This window comes from Arvicanthis niloticus, chromosome 8, assembly GCF_011762505.2.
Source record: "Arvicanthis niloticus isolate mArvNil1 chromosome 8, mArvNil1.pat.X, whole genome shotgun sequence".
Classification (NCBI taxonomy): Eukaryota; Metazoa; Chordata; class Mammalia; order Rodentia; family Muridae; genus Arvicanthis; species Arvicanthis niloticus.
The window spans coordinates 43,656,969-43,663,540 of NC_047665.1; the positions used below are offsets into that span (position 1 = coordinate 43,656,969).

General features: G+C 44.4%; 1 long non-coding RNA gene across 3 annotated transcripts; it reads left to right on the forward strand.

Moving 5' to 3' along the window:
* Positions 1–1,366: 1,366 nt before the first annotated feature.
* On the forward strand, positions 1,367–6,031 carry LOC143443198 (uncharacterized). 3 transcript variants are annotated; one of them, XR_013111962.1, is made up of 4 exons: positions 1,367–2,034; positions 2,619–2,753; positions 3,177–3,585; positions 5,766–6,031. It is a non-coding gene; the product is annotated as an uncharacterized LOC143443198 (long non-coding RNA). The 3 variants fall into 3 exon arrangements; XR_013111963.1 differs by having other exon boundaries at positions 1,367–2,753; positions 3,177–3,313; positions 3,454–3,585; positions 5,766–6,025; XR_013111961.1 differs by having other exon boundaries at positions 1,367–2,753.
* Positions 6,032–6,572: the final 541 nt, after the last annotated feature.

Consider the following 6,572-nt stretch of genomic DNA (forward strand, 5'->3'; position numbering starts at 1 on the left):
AATGTCCCATTCCATGTTCCCCTTTACTTCTTCTGCCCACAGCTCACAACAAGCTCAGGGACCAAGCCTGATGTTCCTGGGTGAATCACCAAAGCTGGGACAAAATGGGAGAGAACATACAAAAAGGATTGGGATACTGTTCAGGGCCCTGAAGTCCAAATGCCTTGGTCCTTAGCCAGAGGAGGAGTGGGTTCAGGGAGACTATCAGAGTGACATCTACAAAGAATACCTCAGCTGTTCTGAGGCAGGGCAGTCATTTGAGTTCAGGAGTTTAAGGATAGGCAGGAAAAGATAAGGGTGGCAAGAGGAAGGGAGGGAGAAAAAGAGAGAGGAAAGGACACTCCTTAAGGCAGTGTTTAGTCAGGACATACTGGCCTCAATCAGCAAAAATGAGTACTTGCTAAGCACAAACTTGTGTAAGTCTAGGATTCAGGTTATAATTCCTTCTAAAAGTGCATTCCGTAAGGTCAGCAATTCCATTGTCTTGCTTATTACCACAGCCCCAGCTTTTGGAGCAGAACCAAGTTCATAGATGGCCCCTAATATAGACTGACATCCTTCCTAAACACAACTAAACCAGACTCCAAGTGAAATGTCATCCTGGTGTCCTGGCTTCAAAGAATTTTCAGCAAAGATTTCCTTTTCTTCTTTCTGAAATAGTGATGCCTAGGTTTCCTGGTGTGTTGTTTGGGTTTTTGTTGTTGTTTGTCAACATAAAATGCCAGTTAGAGGTATCTGTGAAGAGGAACCTCCATTGAAAAAAATGCCTTCATCAGATTGCTTGAGGCAAATCTAACAGGCATTTTCTTGATTTATGGCTTATTGGGATAATCTTCTTATACACTGTACAAAGAGTGTCTTTTCTTTTATTCAAATGTTGATTTCTGTGCCACCAGAGAGCAGAGTACTGTCCAGACTTTGGCATTGTTATTTTTATGACATCTGCTCCCATCACTTTCTGACTGATTTAATAAAGAGCTGATGCTCTATAGCAGGGCAGGACAGGAAGGCAGAACATCCGGGCAGAGATCGGAACTGTAGGTAGAGTCAGGCATAGGATTTGCCAACCTGACATGGAGGAAGCTGGACTTACCGGGACAGAATGAGAAGTATTGGGCCATTTGGTAAACGTGGACTAGTATAAATGGTTTCTTAAGTTACACGCTATTTGGGAACAAGCCTAAACTATAAGGCTTTATGTCATTATTCAGAAGCTGGCAGGTTGAGATAGTCCAATGATAATGATTGGTGTGGAAGTCCCACGAGAACAATGTGGGCAAGCCCAGCTCTCTGTGGGCGGTGCCACCCCTGGGCAGCTGGTTCTGGGGTATACATGAAAGGGAGATGAGCAAGCCAGGAGCCAGCATTCCTCTACGGTCTCTGCTTTAGTTCCTGCCTCCAATTCCAATTTGACTTCTCTCAGTGGACTGTGAACCAGAATTTGTAAGTCAATAAACCCTTTCCTTTGAGATTTGCTTGTGGTCAAGGTCCTTCTCACAGAAATAGAAAGCAAACTAGGACACCAGTGATTGACAGTTTTAGGAATGTTCTGCTGGGGCTCTGGGGCTACAGACCCACGTTTCTCATTTCTGGCCATCTCTAAGCAAATCCGGAGGCTCGCTGATTGGAATTGGGTTTTCTACAGCTGCCCCTAGTCACACCCCTCCTCCCAACGCCACTGCAGGCAGCTCACTAGACTTCTTTTCCCAGGATAGGAAAACTCCCACCCAGTCATCCCTGACTGAACCCCACCCAGTCTTTTTCTGGCAGAATCAAGTCAGGACCAGATTGCTGAGTGAAGCCTGCTCCCTTCCAAGCTGCCTCACCCAACAGCCTTTGTTCTAAAGTAACAGAAGTTGATGTCGGCATGGAAACTGGCTGGGGTGGGGGGAGTGTTTGGGGGACACTTGAGCATGATAGGTGCTTTGGTGTCACGGGATCTGTCTTGGAACTGTTTTTGTTCTCCAGCCAGCGATCTGAGAAGACAGGATGCTCACCCTAAAGATCTATGGTCTCTAGCCAGCAGTTATATAAGTAAGGAGAGAAACTAAGGCCAAGTTTCATAGTCTGGTCTTCGCCTCTGGTCCTGTCAGTCTTGCTCCTGTGTTTTGTGGTGCTATTCATTCTCTCCTTATGGTCTCCTCTCTCAGTGTAACTGGTGGGTTTTCCTCATTATCTCTGTATAGTAGTGGGGGTGGGGGGGAGTGTTGTATATGCTAAGGCCATTGGGTCTTAAATTCCTTCTGAGCCCCTAGGATGGATGACAAGTAGGTTGAAGGTTAATTCTGAACAAATATTAGCTGTGTGTGTGTGTGTGTGTGTGTGTGTGTGTCTGTCTGTCTGTCTGTCTGTAGATGCCTCTCTATAGAATGAGTACAAATGTACTCTTATATACTATGAAGTGCCCTATCATTAGAACCTCTGGAAACAGAGAAGGTGTCTTTTGGACTCCTTTATCTGGCTCTATACTTCCTAACCCCCAAAGAGAGTAAAGGCTTCAAGTGTCCAATTAACCTGTCTGCCCACCGCTAGAAAGCTGCCTGCCTTACCTACCCTTGACAACACAGGAATCCCTGCCTCCCCCCACTCTGGTGGCTGTGTCCTGATTTCCTATAAAGGGGAAGAAAAGAAAACAAGGAGGAAACCTGGGAGGAGGGCTCCCTGATGACTGACAGCAGGCGGCTCCTGAAGCAGTCCACAGGAACTGAGTCTACTAACCAGCAGAGGGAGGCAGGGCCAAGCCACCCCTCAAGGTAACAATGTCTCAGAACAGGAATCTGTGTTGCCCTAGGCATCCGTTTTTCAAGCATAGAGCTGGGAAAAGGAACTGTCTAAGATGACAAGCAGTCAGAGCTAGAGCCATCTTCCGGGCTTCACTTTGCTCTGGTCTCAGTTATTTGTCGGCTAAAACAGACTGTGGTTCAGAGCCTGGGCTCTCACAACTGCTTAAAGCCTTTCAGTAGTCAAATATGAAATCAAGAAACGAGAGAGGAGGGAAAGGGGGGAAGGGGAGGAGAAGAAGGAAGGGAAGGAAGAGACAGAGAAGGTCAGTGTGGTGCTCTTCCTGGTAATGACTTAGTGATAGACAGCTTCCTGCAGCAGGGTCTTCCTAACTGAAATAGCATTGGCATGCTTTATGTTTACTTCAGAAAGCTTTTTTTTTTTTTTGTACTCAGTAATAAGAAATGCACATGTGTACCTCTGTCTGTGATGGCTAATCTTTGTGGTTGTCAACTTGACTACATCTGAAACCAACTAAAACTCAAGCAGCTGGGCATGCCTGTGATAGATTGTCTTGATTGAATCTTTTGAGGTAGGAAGACCCACCCTATGCTAGGCTCCGCCTTCTGTGAAGACAAGCAGTAAAGAAGCTTTGCTTTTTGCCTGCTTGCCCTCACACTCGTTGGTAAGTTCATTTGCCCTGTGGCTGAGGCATTCCTTCATTGGTATTAGAGTCTATTTCTTCAGATTCCAACATCAGCTAAAGACTAGCAGCTCTCAAGGAATCCTCCAGAGTCCCAGCATCAGATCAGGGCTGCTGAGACATCCTGTCTCCTGAACTGCTGGATTTGGAGTCTTTGCATGGTAAGACAGCTATTGTTGGATTACCCAAACACAGCCTGTAAGCCAGTCAAATAAATCGCCCGGACCGAAGTACCCTAGGGCCCCACACACATCAGACATGAGCTCTTTCATATTGTTGCACACTGGGTCAGGGAAGCTCTTACCTCAAAGTGGTGTTCTCTGAGAAGCATGACTAATGGGTGGCTGGAAGACGGCTCAGGTTCTGCCTACAGAATTCAAGTTTCTGGGGAGGCAATTATCTGTTTATCAACAGCTGGGGTGTCTTTATATAAATAAATACATGACCTTTTAAAGATAAGAGTTTAATAAAAAGATAAAACAATAAAGCTAAAGGAAAGATTTCCATAGCCCTCATTCAGTGCCACCAAGGGAGCACTTATTTGCAAACATAGGAGAGATGCCTGCTTTGCTTCCACAGGAGTCTTGTCTACTCCATGAATTCAGGGCTGGGATATCTACAGTTAGCTGGATAGTGTTTCAGGAAGGCATGTCTCATAAATTATTCATCTGGTTTCCCTAGCATCAGGCTTCTAAGTTTTTTCCTACTTTTGTTTATTATAAACATTACTTCCACATAGGTCTTTGGGGGCCTTTGTTTCCTTAGAAACCATTTCTACGGAAGCTTGCAAGATCAAAAGGAATGCACACATTTTTAAAATTATAAAAAAAAAAAAAAAAACCTAAAACAAAACAAGCAAATTGAATACATAAAAAAAAAAAGATCAATAGTTATAAGTGACGTCACCCCCCCCCCAAAGACTAGGATAAATAAAACACATAGGTCAAAGGGCACAAACTTGCAGTTACATTAGGATGATAAATCTGGAGCCATGATTTACACAACACAGGGATTGGAGTTAATGCTGTGTACCAGCCATTGGGCAAGGTAGCAGATTTCAGGTACACACATGGAAAGTGAAGGGGAAAAGGTACAACCCATGGTGTGTTAGCATGCTTGTCATTTCAATGTATACACACACACACACACACACACACACATCAAAAGCAATGCCTCCAGTAGTAGCGTTACTGACATAGCCGCCTCTGACATTTCTTAACTCGTGGCTACTGTAAGTGACGCTGCTCTCTATCCCCATGGTTTTTGAAATTTAGGGGAAATGCGTCTCCTCTTCATTATTACATTTTCTTCAAATCTTTAGGCCACCTTTGTGTGCCATTATTTTATATAAATGTACTTTATACAATAAGAATGTCAGAAAAATAATGTTAACATTTTGATTTATGTAAGCATATAGAGATTAACTCAGCATGTTCATTTTGAGAATTTTCATTTACATTTATATCTCTTGTTATAGAAATTTTGTATCTCTTGGCGTAGTATTTTAGTTTTATTCCCATTATTTCTAAACATTGTGTTTATTCCCAGGCAGTCTGTATCTTTGACCACTTTGGGGAGCAGGATCTTCTTCCATGGAATTTCCATGTAACATTTTGCTAAAGAAATGAGCTAGCACTACTTAGACTTCCAATATCTTGAGGAAATGTTGCTTACTCACTCTTATTTGTAAGCAACCGTTAAAAACGCCAGTTGCTTAGTAACATGTCCCATTAGCTTCTAATTTCATGGTTAATACAAAGATAACATAGGACTTTTGAGAAATCCCACATTGCACGGTGGTGTTAGAAGTCTGCCTGCCAAGATCTGAAGTCACTGTGCAGAGCTCCTACTCAGGCTGAAGGGAAGAGCATCCAATGTGGGTTACACCTCAGGTAGTTACCAGGTGCTGCTCCGTGGGTAGACCAGTCAGTCAGGTGACCTCAAAAACACATCCGGGTTTATAGTCCGGTCAGCAGAGAGGCTTAACAGACAATCCAGTATGAACAAGAATTCTCTGGGCAGGGGAACTGCATGAGAAGGCACAGATAGTAGAAAAATCTTTTTCTCCAAAGAGATAAGTACTTCCTGATGTTGGGATGTGGTGCGGAGGAGGAGAAACACGTTGTTTTCACATGAAAATGCTGTCAGCCACTGCTCTGAACCCCCCTTCACTGCCCCTTATCCAGCTTCTCCCTGTGCCCAGTCTAGGCAGAGCATTGAGACAGTGCCCACATCTCCCTGCTGGGCGGTGGCACTCCCCAGTATTGCCTTCATCAATACTGCCCTTTCATTCTCCAGAGTGTACTGATCTGTGTGATAAATTCTATGGTCTCCTTATTAGCAAGACTCGACAGTCTGGTTTTGGAAACCAGGAGTCCGGGATACCGAGGTGGTTCCTGTGAAGGAAAGTAATGGAGAATGAAAGGAAGAGTCTGAATTATTCAAGTCCACATGGAAAAGACCAAGAAGGCAACGACGGATGTGCTGGCTCTCGCCCATGTTCACCGACACCCTTGCTTGTTAAATGCCTCCAGATACATAAAGGGTAGTATGCTGATCTCAAGCCTGTGATTAGGAGGAAATAAAGTATTCATTCTCTTTAAGGATCATTTACTGACATCCTGCTTTAAGCCAGGAACAGATAGATACTGAGAAGCCAAAGGTTTCAGAAGATGAAATCAAGAATTAAGGAACAGTGAGGTAGATGCTATGAGGTCAGCTCTCAGGGTCACAGGAGACCAGAGGAAAGGCTGGAAATCTTTTCCTGGAAAAGCAGTGTTGGGAGGGTTAGATCTCTCAAAGGAGATAATTGAGCCTGGTTCTGTAGAAAAGAAGCTATCCAATATCTGCTGTGGGAAGCAGGGAATTCTCAGCTTTCATGAGTCTAAAGTACCATTCAGAGTCCACATCAGCAGGCAGTGGGGACCTCGAGGATGGGGCTGGTGTATCTTCCAGCCTTCCCTCTTGGAACCAGCTTGTGTCAGGATCTGAGCTGGGGTGAAGGTCAGAGGCCTATGGAAGAGAAAGAGAAAGTGAGCTTCAGTTAATGTGAAGTCAGATAGACTTCCCAGATGAATGGTGAAAATAGGAAGTTGGACAATTCTGAGAGCCACATGGACATCAGCCAGGGCACTGATCTGGTAACAGG